At 36.9% G+C, this 17,287-nt stretch overlaps 1 pseudogene; it reads left to right on the top strand.

Annotated features, from left to right (window-relative positions):
* The first annotated feature begins 7,936 nt into the window (after positions 1 to 7,936).
* LOC132615114 (pectin acetylesterase 11-like) lies at positions 7,937 to 13,802 on the top strand (annotated as a pseudogene).
* Positions 13,803 to 17,287: the final 3,485 nt, after the last annotated feature.

The raw sequence follows: 17,287 nt of genomic DNA on the forward strand, positions 1-17,287 counted from the left end.
CAACTTTTCTATAATAAAAAGCTTCCTTCTAGCAAATTTCTCTTGTCTTATTCACCTACTATTCTCTTAGTGATCTTAAGTGTAGTAATCTAGGCTGACTTGGCATAGCAAGATCGTGAGCAAGTTGTGCAAGAACGTGAGCGAGTTGTCAAGTGTCGCACGTGCGCTTAGTTGAAGACTAAGGACGTGACAATAGACTATTCTTTCGCGCATTATTCAAACCCTTCATAATCACATGTTTTCCCTTATCTTGCTGCTTCCACGTCCCAATATTTTTACCCACAATCCTGGAATATCTTCCCTTTTTCTTCTTCACTGGTGTAATAAAGTAGCGGTAAATACTAGTGTCCCAATTATCTTGTCCTCCACATTGGCGACCATGGCTATAAGTTTCCCAAGGTTCTTGTTTGTAAACATCATGCACGGTAATAAAACCATTGTCACGCAATGGTTTTTTAGCAATAAACCTCAAAAGGAATGTGAGTAACTCTGAATCCGTAGGACAAAATCGCTACCCTTCTGCAAAATCATGTAACTCCATCATATTTCTTAGCTATATGAAGAGCAAAACACAAATTTTTTCAAAGATAAAAAAGCCAAAAGAGAAGTGTATATGGTATGTGCAGCCGAGCAATAAACTAGGGCTTTATGATTTGTGAGTAAATTTATAGAACATATAGGTCATGCATTAATTTAAAGGCTATTGGGACAATTTTAGGAAAGTAATAAAGCCCAAGTAAATTCAACAAATACAGTATTAACTGAAATCCTTGTCTTTGTGGGAAACCGAACTGGTGACAACTTGGGAAACTTTTTTCTAACGGTAATCTATTTTTTGGAAACTTAGGAGTTCAATAATAATAAAAAGATGTACTCTATTTATTCCTTTATATGAGTAGACTTTCTTTTCTTAAACTACATAGTTTAAATTTAGTTGCAAGTTTCTTTGTTCATAGAATTAAATGTTTTTATTTATTAATTTGGGGCATATACAAAAATAAATTCACTGCATTTGTTCTTATTTAAAATTGTAAAATTTAAAATCTTAAAAAGTATTCAAAGTTTTATTGTATCTACTCCCTCCGTCCCATATTATTTGTACACGTCCTTTAAAAAATCATAAATAAAAGTGTATTTTTTTTACATAACCCTTACCTCTCCAATAAATTGCAATCTAATCAATATTAGTTACTTTAAAAAATAATTAATGTCAAGGTTAAAATAAATTTTTTTAATTAATTCTATCTTGATTTTGTCAACGGATAAGTATTTTGGGTGGATATTTTTTAATAATGTGGGCAACTAATATGAGACAGCAGGAGTACTAACCGTGGTTTAAGATGTCCGCCTCACCAACATGTTTGTTAGTCCCTACGTCCATTTTTAGTCGTCCCGTATATTAAAAATAGTTGTTCATTTTTATTTGTCCAAATTAGAAAATCAAGACATAATTTATTCATATGTATTTTACCCTTGCTATTAATTATTGAGTTGAAAAGTTCAAGAAATTCTTAATGACCGCACAACTTTTAAAGTATGTTTGATTGATTTCAATGACTTAATACTCCCTCAGGTTAAAAAAGATCGTCAACTAAGCCTTTATTTTTTCAGCTCAAAAAGAATGTTTACTTACCAAATTAAAAAAAAAATTAATCTTATTTTTTAAATTTTTTATCCTTATTAAGTGTTAAGTGATCAAATTTCAATACTTATTTAATTTAATCAAATTATTTATTTTTACCTAGAAATTACTACTCCCTATTTTCCACCAAAATAAATGACTTCTATCCTAATTTGGAAATAAATTTACTTAAATATCATGTCCAGTAACACACAAATGACCAAGTGAATGCTGTTTTAGAAATGGAGGGAGTAATGTATTAGTGATTGGTAAATGTAGGTGGGATATATTCCAAGAGCCATGGCATGGCTGTAGAATAGTGGAAATTTGAAAAAAGAAGGCCAAAGTCATAGATGGACCCCTGACCTTATCCTGATTTTTCATTTAGACCCCTTAACTGAAACGTTGACCATCTGGATCCTCGAACATAAGATAAAATGTGTCATTTGAACCCCTCGTGCCAGCTGGGCACACGCGTGCAGTACACTACTTTAAATAGAGCGTGAGTTACCAACTTTTTTCTTTTTTAGAAATTTTTAATCATTAAAATTTAATTTTAATAAAAACTCTATTTTAAAATCTATTTAAATAATTTTAAAAAATTGTAAAACCCAACCCATCCTCTCCGATAGCCCACTTCGCTGCCTCCACCATCGCCACTGCCGCTGCCGCCTCCGCCACTACTCTACTTCAAAATCTATTTAAATAAATCTCTGACAAAAAACGGCACCATTTTTTTAATTATTTAAATAGATTTTGAAGCGGCGGGAGCGGCGGAGGCAGCAGTGGCAATGACGGCGGTGAAGTGGGCTATCGGAGAGAATGGGTTGAATTTTTCAGATTTTTAAAAATTATTTAAATAGATTTTAAAATTAATTTTTCTTAAATTAATTTTTTTTGATTGACATGGCGTTCATGTCACCGGTCTATTTTTCCATGTGACGTAACTCAACGGTGTATTTGTGGTTCCAACATCTTATTTCCTCCTTACATCGTATCACTTTTTTTTTTTCAGTATTTTCAAATCCAAGACAAATGAAGAGACTGTAGCCCTTAATCGAAAATTGTATCGCAATTTTGACTCGAGACTGTCTCTGGAGTTGCTGTGTTTCTCACAAAGATGTAAGTACTATTCCTGCTTTGAGATGGATTGTAGTTGTCCAAAATGAGAACCAGAAGAGTTAGTAACTGAACACAAGAAACAATTTGGACTTATAGAGGCAATGAGGCTGATGAAAAAGGTACTTTTTGGACTTTTCTGTTCGCTGCGAGAGACTACACAGAATGTGAAACGCCTTTTCTTGAGCACTTTATTATGTGTATTTAGGTTTTGTTAGTTATTTTCACTACTAAAATGTTGGGGTAAACTAGATTTGTGATAAAACAACGACAACATGTTGGGTGTGTGAACAAAATACCACATTTGTAGCTGAAAATAAAAAGGAGCTACTTATAAGGTGTTGAATACTCTCAATGATGTGCGGTCTTTTGGAGCAAATCGTGTGGGCTTGGCCCAAAACGGATTTTAGCCCAACACAACATACCCAGTGTAATCCCACAAGTGGGGTGGGGCTTGGGGATGGGGGATGGTAGAGTATACTCTGACCTTTACCTCTACCTTTGTGGGGTAGAGAGGTTGTTTCCAATAGACCCTCGACTCAAGTAAAACAAGAACAATCATCAGGATAGCAAGAACAGTAAAGCAGAAGAGACAACAAGTAGTAATAGAAGACTAAGAATACGAAATAAGCAAATACTAAAATAAGAAATACAAGAAAATGCTGGAGATTTTGTGATAATAGAAATAAAATATTTTCTTGCTTGGAACCAATGTACTTATATTTAGATATTACTTTTAGCTTGCAATTGAATAAGTTCATTTAGTGTTTGTGTTATTGCCGTATACAAACTTTTACCTCTTTGCAAATTACAGCATGTGTGATGCTCTAAATATTGTTTTTTGAGCCAAGAAGCAGCTCATGCTCGACATGTCTTCTTCTTGGCATTAAACTAATTTAAATCTAAAGGTAAATTATGTATTTTGGAATTATATTTGCAACGTGAAACTAACTTATGTGTCCTTTAACGCCGGAAGTGAAGATCTTAATATAAATTTAGATCTTTGACATGATGTATGATTGTCAAAGAGTTAGTTAAGGTTCTCGGTTGGGATCGGGGGCCAGGGTTGGGGGGGCTAAGGGGGTTGAGGGAGCTTCTAGGTTGAGAGTAGGGTCTTGGAATATTGGGACTCTATCGGGAAAGACCATAGAGTTAGTTAAGATTCTTAAGAAGAGGAGGATTAATATAGCTTGCGTCCAAGAGACTAAATGGGTAGGACCTAAAGCTAAGGAGGTGGACGGGTACAAGCTTTGGTTCTCGGGCAAGTCGAGGTATAGGAATGGGGTAGGGATCTTAGTAGATAGTGAGCTTAGAGATCAGGTGGTAGAGGTTAGGAGGATCAATGACAGGATGATGGCGATTAAGTTAGTCGTTGGAGGGTTCATCTTGAACATTATTAGTGCCTACGCGCCACAAGTGGGTTTGGACGAGGAGGTAAAAAGGCGCTTTTGGGAGGACTTGGACGAAGTTGTGGTAAGTATACCGCCTACTGAGAAGTTATATATAGGAGGAGATTTCAATGGGCACATTGGGTCTGTTTCGAGGGGTTATGACGAGGTGCATGGAGGATTTGGCTTCGGGGACAGGAATGGTGGAGGAGTCTCACTCTTGGATTTCGTAAAAGCTTTTGGATTGGTGGTAGCCAACTCGAGTTTTCCGAAGAAGGAGGAGCACTTGGTAACCTTCCGTAGCTCAGTGGCTGCGACGCAAATAGATTTTCTGCTTCTTAGAAAAGATGATAAAGGCCTCTGTAAGGACTGCAAGGTCATACCGAGTGAGAATCTTACGACCCAACATAAGCTATTGGTGATGGATTTGGAGATAAGAAGGAAGAAGAAGAAGAGGGTCGTGGATGACCGACCGAGGATTAGGTGGGGAAGTTTGACTCCGTCTAGTGCCCTAGAGATGGGGGAGAAGTTGATGGCTATGGGAGCGGGGGATAGCAGGGGGGATGCGAGCAGTATATGGGATAGGACGGCCAATTGCATTAGAGAAGCAGCTAGAGAGGTATTAGGGGTCTCACGAGGCGGCCGTGGTGGGCACCTAGGGGATTGGTGGTGGAATGGAGAAGTCCAAATAGAAGCAAAGAAGCAGACATATGTGAAGTTGGTAGATAGCAATGATGATGAAGAGAAGCGGAAGAACAGGGAAAAGTATAAGATGGCGAGAAAGGAGGCGAAGTTGGCAGTTTCGGCGGCTAAAACGGCTGCCTTTGAACGCCTTTATGCAGAACTAGAGGACAAAGGTGGGGATAAGAAGCTATTCAAGCTCGCCAAGGCGAGAGAGAGGAAGGCACGCGACTTGGATCAAGTGAAGTGCATCAAGGACGAGGATGGCCAAGTGTTGGTACAGGAATCTCGCATTAGACAGAGATGGCAGTCATACTTTCATGAACTCTTGAACGAAGGAGGGGACAGAGACATTGTGTTAGGAGACTTGGAGCACTCGGATAGGCGTCGCAACTTTAGATATTATAGGAGTATAAAGGTCGAGGAGGTTAAGGGAGCTATTCGTAGGATGCGCAGGGGAAGAGCGACCGGACCTGACGAGATTCTTGGGGAATTTTGGAAGAATGCAGGCAGGGTAGGCTTGGAGTGGCTGCCTGGATTGTTTAATGTCATTCTCAAGACAGCGAAGATGCCGGAATAATGGAGGTGGAGTACAATGATTCCCGTGTACAAGAACAAGGGTGACATTCAAAGCTGCAACAACTATAGAGGTATCAAGCTGCTAAGTCACACTATGAAAGTGTGGGAAAGGGTGGTGAAAATGAGGGTGAGGAGAGGTGTGTCTATTTCAGAGAACCAGTTTGGATTCATGCCGGGGCGCTCGACTACAGAAGCCATTCATATTGTAAGGAGATTGGTGGAGCAGTATAGGGAGCGGAAGAGGGACTTGCACATGGTATTCATTGACCTAGAAAAGGCCTACGACAAAGTGCCAAGAGAGGTCCTATGGAGATGCTTGGAGGCTAAAGGTGTACCTGTGGTGTACATTAGAGCGATAAAGGACATGTATGATGGAGCCAAGACCAGGGTAAGGACGGCAGGAGGAGACTCGGAGCACTTCCCTGTTATGATGGAGTTGCATCAGGGATCAGCTCTTAGCCCGTTTCTATTCGCCCTAGTGATGGATGAATTGACGCGACAAATACAAGGTGAGGAGCCTTGGTGTATGTTGTTCGCGGATGACATAGTCCTGATTGACGAGACTCGCAACGGAGTTAACGATAAGCTGGAGGGTTGGAGACAGACGTTGGAGTCTAAAGGATTTAGATTGAGTAGGACCAAGACAGAATACTTGGAGTGCAAGTTCAGTGGCCTACCGCGTGAGGCTGACGAGGAAGTAAGGCTTGGTATCCAGGCCATTCAAAAGAAAGGAAGTTTCAAGTATCTTGGGTGTATTATACAGGGAGATGAGGATATCGACGACGATGTTTCACATCGTATTGGTGCAGGGTGGATGAAATGGAGGCTCGCCTCCGGAGTGCTGTGTGATAAGAAAGTGCCACCAAAACTTAAAGGCAAGTTCTACAAAGTGGTGGTTAGACCGACCTTACTGTACGGGACGGAGTGTTGGCCAGTCAAGAAATGTCACGTTCAGAAGATGAAAGTCGCGGAAATGCGTATGCTGCGGTGGATGTGTGGGCACACTAGGAGGGATAGAATTAGGAATGAAGATATTCGAGACAACGTGGGAGTGGCATCGGTGGAAGACAAGATGCGGGAAGCGAGGCTGAGATGGTTTGGGCATGTGAAGAGGAGAGACACAGATGCCCCAGTGCGGAGGTGTGAGAGGTTGGCTATGGACGGTTTCAGGAGAGGCAAAGGGAGACCGAAGAAGTATTGGGGAGAGGTGATTAGACAGGATTTGGCACAGTTTCAGCTCACCGAGGACATGACCTTAGATAGGAGGTTGTGGAGGACTCAGATTAGGATAGAAGGCTAGGTGGCTAATCCTTTCACCATAGTAGTTGTAGTTTTGCTCATTCGTTTATTGCCATTTGATTTTTGCATTGGATTGCTGCTTATATTTGTTGGACTGTTGTACTTTGGTTATCTGAGTTATCTATAGTAGTTAATGCTCCTTTCTTTCCGAACTGTTCTACCATGACTTTCTAGCTTTTGTTATTCCTTGCTTTCTTATTGTTTTCGACATGCTTGGTCTTATCTAACCTTTTGTCTTGTTTTTCCTCTCTTGTTCTCCTCTCTTGAGCCGAGGGTCTTTCGGAAACAGCCGCCCTACCTTTCAAGGTGGGTTAGGTCTGCGTACACTCTACCCTCCCCAGACCCCACATGGTGGGATTATACTGGGCTTGTTGTTGTTGTTGTTGTTGTTGTTGACATGATGTATGATTGTCAGATGCTTACATCTTCGGGGCAAAAGGTTGTAGATGCTAAATATGTAGATGAATCACAGTTTTCTCCTCTGATTCTGCAACTTTCTCTTGGTACTCTGCTTAACTTTGTCTATTAATCTTTCTAGATTGATTCTGTGATAAATTCTCATATTTCATGTTTTTATGGTTCAATTTTTGTGCCTTTCATCAATATGCCTGTTGTCTGTTTGCTATATGGTGGTCCATAAGTTATGCAATGTGAATCTGTGAGGTTTAGATGGATACTACGTTCTCTTTAGGACACAATTTGAGTAGAATTACTTCCTGGAGTGACAGTGTTGGTACTTGTATGGGTCGTTAGACGTTACATATATACTGCAAGATTTTCTGTTTCTAGATTTGGTTGTTTATTCTCTGGTATGCTAATAGGAACTTGATATACTTGCCACTAATGTAGTGATGAAGAGGATTCTTAAAACGATTATGTGATTTAGGCTTCAGTATTTCCACATGTCTCTCTCAGACTACGTTATCTATTTAATTTTCATTTCAGCTACTGATCACAGAAGCTTCAACAACAGTGTGGCGGAACAAGAGGTTTGCCCCTAGTTCCTTCGAGTTGTGTTAAATAGTGAAAATAATTTGGGGCCAAATGATTTGTAAACTTCAAAAAAATACTGATGTTTTACTTACCAGTAGTTATTGCGATAGTTCTTCAGTTATCTGTTCCTTGAAATAGCGCTTGGATAGGATATTTCAAGTTTGATTGCTGGTCTGTTACTTTAATGGCTTGTTTGAGGGTTTTCCTTTATGTATTAATTTGCTACAGTTTTTGCGGTTTTATATTTTAGCTATAGATGGAACTATTTGAAGAAGTATTCAAGTATGAGTTTTCGGGACTGCCATTTGGAACATCTTCTCTGAGAAAGTACATTCTAGTTCTGATGGTGGTTCTTTTCCTGCAAGTTTTGTTTTTCTCTCTTGGTCAATTAGCAACCGTTATCTGTCGAAGATTCATTTATTACCAACTGGTTGGCCTTCTCTTACTCGAAGGAGAAAAAGGTTGGTGCTACGATGTGAAGTCCGGTGATTGTTTTGCTCATATTTAGACTGAAACTTAATCCCTGTACTCCGACAAACCAAGTTGTGATGCATGATAAAGGTGATGCTTGTAGTTTATGTTAGGCATGACAGCATTATGACAATGAAGTAGCGTGCTTTGCGAGATGAATGGTATTGTGATATTTACTGTCTGTTTACAGGGGCGGAGCCAAGTGGTGGCCAGGGTGTTCACCCAAACCCCCTTTGGCGAAAAATTACCATGTATCCACAAGGTTAAAATTATTTTTTATGTATGAATTGTAGATGTTGAACTCCCTTGGCTTCTTCGTTTCTTATTCTTTTATATTTTTGAACCCCCTTAGTGAAAATCCTGGCTCCGCCATTGTCTGTTTATGTGAAAATCATGATGATAACATATAGCTTGTTGCTCTTTCAGTATTGATTTTTCCATTTTCAATCAGATGACAAGGGGAGAGATGCAAATCTGCAATTGACAAGAAGAGCTAATAAAACATTGACTTTGTCATTGGAAAGTAAAAAGAATGAAGTGCTATTATGTTTGTATATAAGTTTATGAAATAAGGATTTTGATATTGGAGTTTATCGTGGGAGTTAGATACAGATTAACATGGCTGCTACAGTGACAAAAGATTTTCAAAATCAGTGACTTGGATTTTTGTTTTGAGTTATTGTGCTATCAGATTGTCTTATATGTTGCATTATTCCTTAGATTTAGGCTGTATTCTTTGCTTACCATGCAGCTTGTAATTTTAATAAGAAATGTCAGAGAAGAATCTTTAAGATGTGTCTTCCCGTTTGTGTTATAATTGTGACCTGTTATCCGTTCTATTTAGTGCAATAAACATTTCTTGAAATGCTTCATTTCTCAGGCAGTTTTGGAACTGTTGCAAGGGTCAAGCCCAAGAAGAATGAGACAAAGGAGGAAAAGTAAGGTTAATCTAATATTTGGTACATGCTATGCTACTTTCCATGGTCTCCGTGTTATTGGAAATGAAAAGACTGAATAGTGTTGGAATCAGTGGTTTATAATAAGTCATTCCAGTTGCAAGATGTCCTCCACTTGGAGAATGACAACTGAGCTGAAGATACACCTGCCTTGATCGATCGAAAGGTACCTATTGCATCAAGAAAGTAGTGGAGTCTACTAATAGGCCGCACAAGAGCATTGGTAGTAGTAAGAGATGATTATGGATTCCCGAACACGATTTACTAACTGGTAGCTTCCCACCTGCTCCTCCATCAGGATAATGTGTTTATCATGTCTAATTGCAAGTCGAAGTTCCAAGTGCTGCAGCTAGACTTGAGGTTAGCTATAACTCTGTCCTGCATCCTGTTCATTTTGAAAGAAAGGAAAAAAGGAAGACTATTATGTTAAGAGGAGCTATATTGTTAGCTAATCTGAGTTTATTGTAAATCAATGATTAGATTAATATCGGATCTCGATGTTGTCATTGTTCCTGCAACTTGCGCTGGCATTGCCTTTACTTGTGCTGGACAACAGGTATAATAAGTCATCCTTTGCATGTTTCTAATGCTAATTGGACAGCCTCTTTCGTTTTCTTCTGCAGTTGTGCTATTTTAGCTGCTGATGATATTTACTAGGCTGCTTTTACTCATTTTAATCAGATGCTGATGGTAAGTCCTCTACTGTTAATATCTTTCAGATTTTCACAGGATATTTGCTAGCAGGATCTGTAAGTAGACCTGGGGTTTTTAACTTTGTCAGCGAAATGGTGCAGGTATGTTGATGTACCTCACATAGATAGTGTTATCATGTAGACTAGGTGCTAGATCCACGTTTTGCTAACGCTTAAACTAGATTACTGTATTTCTTAAGGATTAAATATTCGGCTGTATAGGTATTAGTACTATATATATGTAGGATTAGATAAAATTGCTCTCATTCTTTATTTTAGTTTTTTCACACATTTAACCTTTTATCAACGTGACTTTTTCTATTCACAATAAATCATCATACAGATTTTTTTTTTTTTTTAAATTTCATTTAAAGCATATCACATGTTTTGTAGAGGTAATTCTGAACTTAACAATAAATGAATGCCTAAAAAGCACATATCACATCACATGTCATGGAGAGTCAATTTATGAGTCCTAACCATCTTTTATTGGAAGGGTCATCAATTATTACTCAACAAGTGAATTCTTGAATATATGAGAATAAGAAGAGGCTGATAAATGCCCTGCTCTATGAGTTCCTTTTATGGAATTCTTTTTGATAGGGAAAAAAAAGTCTTTATAAAATGGCATTACATAGGTGGTACAGTTTCCATAAAAAATCAATATTTAATATAGTAGTATTACATAGGTTGACCCTTTTATAAGATTTTGATGGGATATGTACCTAAAACATTAATTGAAGAAACAAAAATTATGTGGCTCATTGAACTTTTCCCGGCCTAATTTACTTATCATTATCTACTTTGTTACTATGTATAGACTTCTTTGATAAATTGAAAATTGGGATTCTTAAGTTTCATATTTCCAGTAATGTACAATTGTTCAAGCACCTCAAATCTGCCACTGTTCTTTTGTATTACACATTTAAGCATAATATGAATAAACAATTTATTTAGAAAAGAAAAAAAGCCAGCAGTCTAGTGAAGGATGTTTGCTTATAAATAAAGGTGAACTCATACCATCTCATTCACCTTTACTTGTACACTCATAAGCATTCCCCCGCTTTTTCCCTTTCTAAAACCTCCTTTCTTTCTCTTTAACTCGGCCCTTTTAAGAATAACAAGTTTCTTGCTGATAACAACATGTACTATATTCATTCCCCGTGTCTTTGTTTCTGTTTCTTTTTGTTTTCATTATGTATTAATTAGTAATTGTTTCTCTTCTTCTTGTTGTAACTAGAACTTGGCAATGCCCTGTGTAAAATTTACTCTTTATCTTTTTGTTTGTTGTAGGACGACAACATTTCTGTTGGCTTTGGTAGCATGTCTAAGACTAGCAGTATTGTGTACAACTGTTCTCAGCGCCGCAGATGATCTATACGTCAATATCACTATACTCCAAAGTGCAACTGTGGAAGGCGCAGGTAATGGCTAGCTGTACATACATATACTCTTAATTCGTCAGTTGTAACAGAAAAGAAAATCACATTCATTTGTTGCGTTTCTGAGTCGTCAACAGTATGCCTAGATGGAAGTCCACCAGCCTATCATCTGGATAGGGGACATGGTAGGGAGGCGGCTGGTGCGACAGTATCCCAGATTGCCTTAATCGTTCAGCTGAATTCTTAGGTTCTACCAAGCACCTGGATCGACTAGGTTTCTTTAACGGGATACTTCATAATAGTTCTGAAGTTAATCCAGGTGAAGCTCATATACATTTCATTTCTTAATTTCTGTCCACTTATTCTAACTGCAAACAATATAATATTGGAATTGGTATAGTTTTACAATTGGAACCGGGTGAGGGTGAAGTATTGTGATGGCTCATCTTTCACTGGTGATGTTGAACAAGTTGACCCTGTAAGAAATTAAATACTACTACATGTCTCTCATAGACATATATATATATATACGTATATTGATGGAAGTAAGTACTATCACTGATGATTTGGTTATAAATCTACATTAGGACTACAAGTTATTTTTCAGAGGGGCAAGAATATTTAAGGCTATTATGAAAGACCTATGGATCAAAGGAATGAAATATGCTGAAAATGTAAGAATATCCTATTGAAATCGCTCTCTAGCTTCATATTCGTAATTACACGTCACATATATACTACCTTATTCTACTTTATATAAAAAAGTTCTACTTGGCTAAATCTTGAATACCAAAATGCAATGTCAGGCAATTCTATGCGGAACTTTAGCAGGAGGGTTGGCAACAATCTTGAACTGCGACAAGTTCAAATCACTCTTGCCGAATGATGCCAGAGTTAAGTGTGTTGCTGATGCAGGCTTCTTCATCAATGGGTGAGCTCTTCTTATTTTCACATTATGTGATCTCAAGAAAATGGTACACCATCTTTTATTATCTTTTATTAACTTTATTATTGTCTAATCCCTCTTGGCACGTTTCATGATTTATGCAGGAAGACAATCTTTGGTAATTCAAATATTCAAGAGACTTATCAACGAATTGTTAACCTACATGTGAGTCTCATCTTATTTTTTGTTTTGGTAATTTGGTATGCTTAAGAAGTAGATGCAACTTGAATCTCTTTTTTGTCTCTCTCGTTTTCAGGGATCAGCTAAGAATTTGCCATCAGCTTGCACGTCTACAATGGAGCCAAGTCTGGTAAGAATTTAAGCTTTGGAAACAAAAACAATTATTTTTCTTTAATTATGCTATAGTATAAATATAGCCCTCTAATTGTAACATTAGTTTTCCTTAATGATATATGGTGCAGTGCTTTTTCCCTCAGAATGTCGTTCCATATGTTCAGACTCCACTTTTCATAATCAATTCTGTCTATGACACCTGGCAGGTCAAGGAGGCAAATGCTAATTCCTGTCAGTTTTAAGAATTCATTCGTTTTATTCTTTAGAATCACTCTGATGATCTAACATTAACCTCCAGATTAAAAACATTCTTGTTCCTGAAAACCTTGATCCTCCACATGCCTGGAAGGATTGCAAGAAACACATAAATAACTGCACATTTAGCCAGCGTATAATTATACAAGGTTAGCATTTTTCTGGTGATTAACTAATATATACCTTCCAATTACACTAACTGTATAATGACTCTTAGGCTCTTCTTCTCCTATAATATTTTTTACCTAGTTTTTTCTAATGTAGCCTTTGGAGTGGAGTTCTTGAAGACGTTTGAGGGACTATGCCCTTCTTTTACGAGGGGTTATTTCCTCACGTCTTGCTACTCTCACGGGGGAATTCGTTCAGCGGCATACTGGTTCAGTGCTAGCTCTCCAAGGTTGCTTAATAAGGTAATGTTTCGTTTGTTTCATCCATATAAAGTTTGAACACTTATTTTTAATTTTGGAGTTTTATCATGTGCCTGTCATTCTTAATCTTGATTTGTTCATTAACAGATTTTAATTTCTTGTAACATTTACCTGTGTAGACAATCAATGAAGTTGTTGCGGACTGATACTTTGAGAGAGCGGAGTTTCAATATATAGACTTGTACCCTTGTGCTAGAGATTGTTAGGGGTACAAGTTAATGAAATTTTGCATCTAACGAATAGGCTTGCAGATGTTGTACCTGCTGCTAATTTGGTGGTACGTAGCTATGAAGGAGTAGCTATAAGTTGGAGCAAAGAAAGTTTTTATGTTTCACACTTTTAAGTCCGATTAGATTTTTAGTAGATAAATATCTGGTTATTCAGTTTAGCCCGACTTTTGGGTAATTGGGCTTTTTCTTTCCTATCAGAAATCTATGATTTCCCATCAAGGTTCAGCTGTGAATTCGCAAAGAGCTTCCCAAGAAGCCAGCCCGGGCCGGGGTCAGCATAGAATGAAGGGGACGGCCCTAATCTTGTGTTGGCTTTGCAAGTTTTAATGTATTTCAGTTTAGTACAGTAGAGTAAGTTAAAAGATTGTGAAATTCAATGTTGCGGTCGTAACTGTAACTAGAAGGATGACTGGATGATTGTACTAATTTCTTTTATTGCCAATGAAAAATATTTATCCTTCTCTCTCAGCTATTTTCTTTCCTCTCTCTTCTTTCTTATTGTTGATTTAGTAAATCTGATACTTTTGAAATAAGTTATCATGATCTTAATAAAGAGGGATAGAGAGAGAAATTGATATGATTGAGATACTAATGCACCATCATGGCCAGAGAAGAAATTCGATTGACATTTTATATTTTGGACAGATAAATTATTAATTATATTGGTCTCTCTTTTTGGTTGTGTATTTACTTTCAATGAGGTTACAAAAGAGACATTAATGATGTCTTAATACACTTCTGTGTTACAAACAACACACACTTCACCATTCAAACCCCTCATTTCACAAGCGACAGCAGTCTCCAACCTATCTGCTCCACAAGTTCTAGAGGTGAACACAAGGTACACTTTTACCTATCAGAGGTGACTATCTGGTCACGTGAAAAGTTACAGTATCTAACTGATCACTGTGGACAACTTAAAGATGCAATTTATATATTTCGCCTTACAGAAACTCTAAAATGCACATACTAATGTGACTTGAACTGGTGATACAAAAAATCATTTTTGAATCCACTTTACAACTTTATTAAATGTTTTTCTTACGCTATGCAGACTCGAGCTTATATATTATTGAAAAAAATTGTCTTACTAAAATTTACATTAAATTTAGGGTGTGTTTGGTATGATGGAAAATGTTTTCCAAGAAAATATTTTCTTGGAAAATAAGTGATTTTCCTACTCATTTTCCTGCGTTTGGTACGCAAGTTAGAAAATGTCATCTTAAGAGCATTTGAATATAGTCGAAGTAAAACCACTACGAAATTTTTGAATTTGGAGTGCAATTTTTTGTGGTGAGGAGTACTGGTTGAGAGGTGGGGTAGGTTGGCCATGGGAGGGTGATGAGGAGGTGGGGGTCAGGGGGTCGGTGTGTAAAAAACCAAAAAATAGAAAAGGACTTTTATAAAAAATAAAAAAATGAATTTTTGGATGGTGGGGGTTGTGGGGATGGATGGTTTGGGGTGGGGTGTGGGGGGTTGTGGAGGTGGGTGGTTTGGGGTGGTGGGTGGAGTCGGGTAGGTGGGGTTTGAATTTACCCAAGAAGACTGAAAAAAATAATAAAATATCACACTCATTATGTGATTTGATGTTTTAAACCGATGATACAAAAATAATTTTTGAATCCTCTTTGCCACTTCATTAGACCTTTTTCTGACATCAAGCAGATTTGAATTTACATATAGTCGGAAACATTCACCTTACTCTATAAACAAAAGTATAAGTGTATCATAATTGACAAATTCGCTATATCACAATTTTTATGTTAATAACGATTAAATACAAAGGAAACAAGTGCTACAAACGAAGCAAAGTGTTACTATACGAATCCAAACTTGAGGAGAGATTATATAATTATTCCTTTAATTGTTTTTGGTTAATGACTTTAGTGGATAATTTGCAATAGTTGAGTGATTATATAAGTTATTCACTCCATAATTGTGTAGTAAATTACGTTATGCCCGTGTGTAGACCGACAATTTGGATTTTCGAAATTCGTTGCTTATGAATTTGTTTTGTGGTAATTTGCTATTTTTAATTACATCAAGGGTTTTGGGCTGGGCGGAGAGGGGGGGGGGGGGGGGGGGATGTTACACTACTAATCGGGTTTGAACTGTGAACCCTTCACCAGTTCACCTCAATTTTGAAAGGTACAAAGTTCATCAAGTGAGCTGGCCCTCTACCCTACACTTGTTGTTGTATTTCGAGTTCTAACTTTTTTCTTTTATAAGTTTCTCTCAAAAAATAAAAGATGCTTGAATTAATATATTGAATTTTTTTTATTTTTTTTGTTCTTGGTTCTATCTATGTTTGTTTTAGATGGCTAATTTAATTATCATTTGTTAAAAGTTTTGTTAATTCGGTTTGTTGCTCGCTCGATTTAAAGTTCTGTCAAATCACATTGGGCACCTATATTTTGCTTCGGATTAATTTCAATTTGTTGCTCATCGATATTAAAGTTTTGTGATAATTCGTCTATCATCAATTGATTCAACCCAGTCAGCATCTCTATAAACATAAATTCTCATGATGATTTATATTTCTTGTGAAATATTCCTTTTCAGGTGGAGACTTCAAGTACCTCAAAATATGAAATGACAACATACATGCTAAGATTGTGCGTAAATAGACTAACAACACTCAGTGCATAAGCAATATTTGGTGTTGTGTGTGGCAAAGTACATTAATCTTCCCTTAAGCCTTTGGTATCTCCCTTTATCAGCTCGCACTTGATCTGCTTCAATACACAACTTCAAGCCTTCCTCAATGGAGAATTGGCAGGTTAACATACTATAACACCAATTTCCTTCCGTGAATTTATATCATGTACAATATGTGATCACGTTCAAAAATCTAAACATTTTAATTCAAAATCTTAAAAAATTGAGCAGGGTACTCTGTAATCGTTATAAAACCCTTTGAGAACTCTAAAATATTTCCGATTAGGAATAACTATATCCTCTTGTAGTAGTAGATTAAAGAAATAAATTAGAGAATCAATTAGAACGTTGAATAAATCTTTCAATATTATGCATTGCATTTATTTTTGTCATGAGCAATAATATTATTGTAATGCCATTACAAATATAAAGTTATTTTGATAAGAATATAATAAAGATGCAAAATTATGTTAAAATAAAGTGATTCCCCTACTAGGCAATCAACTAATACACAAATGCCCTAATAACTTGAATGGATTGATAGACTGGACCCTTGCCGTCTGACTGAATTAGTTGTAATTACATTCTGGCAATTTTAGAAAGGGTGTTTTATCAACGGCCTCATCATAGTCATCCTTAAGGCGACAATGAAAGTCTGTAATTAATCCCTCTCTACACAATCGTTTATCCTCCGGTGTAGGCATATCATCATTTGACTCAACCCAGTAATCAATGCACCTGCAGTAACAAGTTTGTTCTACTGATGGAGGGTATGTTCTACAATTTCCGGATGTCATAAACAATATAAAGAAAAGCACGCAAATCTGCTCCAATAGCATCATTCTATTACAAGCTATCATTTTATTCATATTTCCTGCGGAGATAAAAATAATCCAATAACATTAAAGAGTTTCATAAGCACAATTTTAAAAAACAAATATATACTGGAAATATTGTATTAACAGAAGTCCACTCATCTGCATGTATCATCACTTCAATTGAATTTTTTTTTAAAAATATTTCAATATATTATTAAATGTAGGAAGATGCTACGGCTAAAACACATTGGTGCTTACTTCTCTCGAAATATAAGACCTTTCCAATTAGGAGTAGCTCAATTTTGGTTCTTAAAATGACATCTCAAAATATTTTAGTCATGCCTAGGTGTAACCGTTGCTCTCACCTTGCCAATTGTTTTACCTTTTTCCAAAAATTTAAAAATAAGTTCAAAATAATTAACATAATAATTTTGCTATGACGTTTGTATGGTAAATTGGAGTAAGAAATTTCTTTTC

This window comes from Lycium barbarum, chromosome 1 (genome assembly GCF_019175385.1).
Source record: "Lycium barbarum isolate Lr01 chromosome 1, ASM1917538v2, whole genome shotgun sequence".
In the NCBI taxonomy this organism is placed as follows: domain Eukaryota; kingdom Viridiplantae; phylum Streptophyta; class Magnoliopsida; order Solanales; family Solanaceae; genus Lycium; species Lycium barbarum.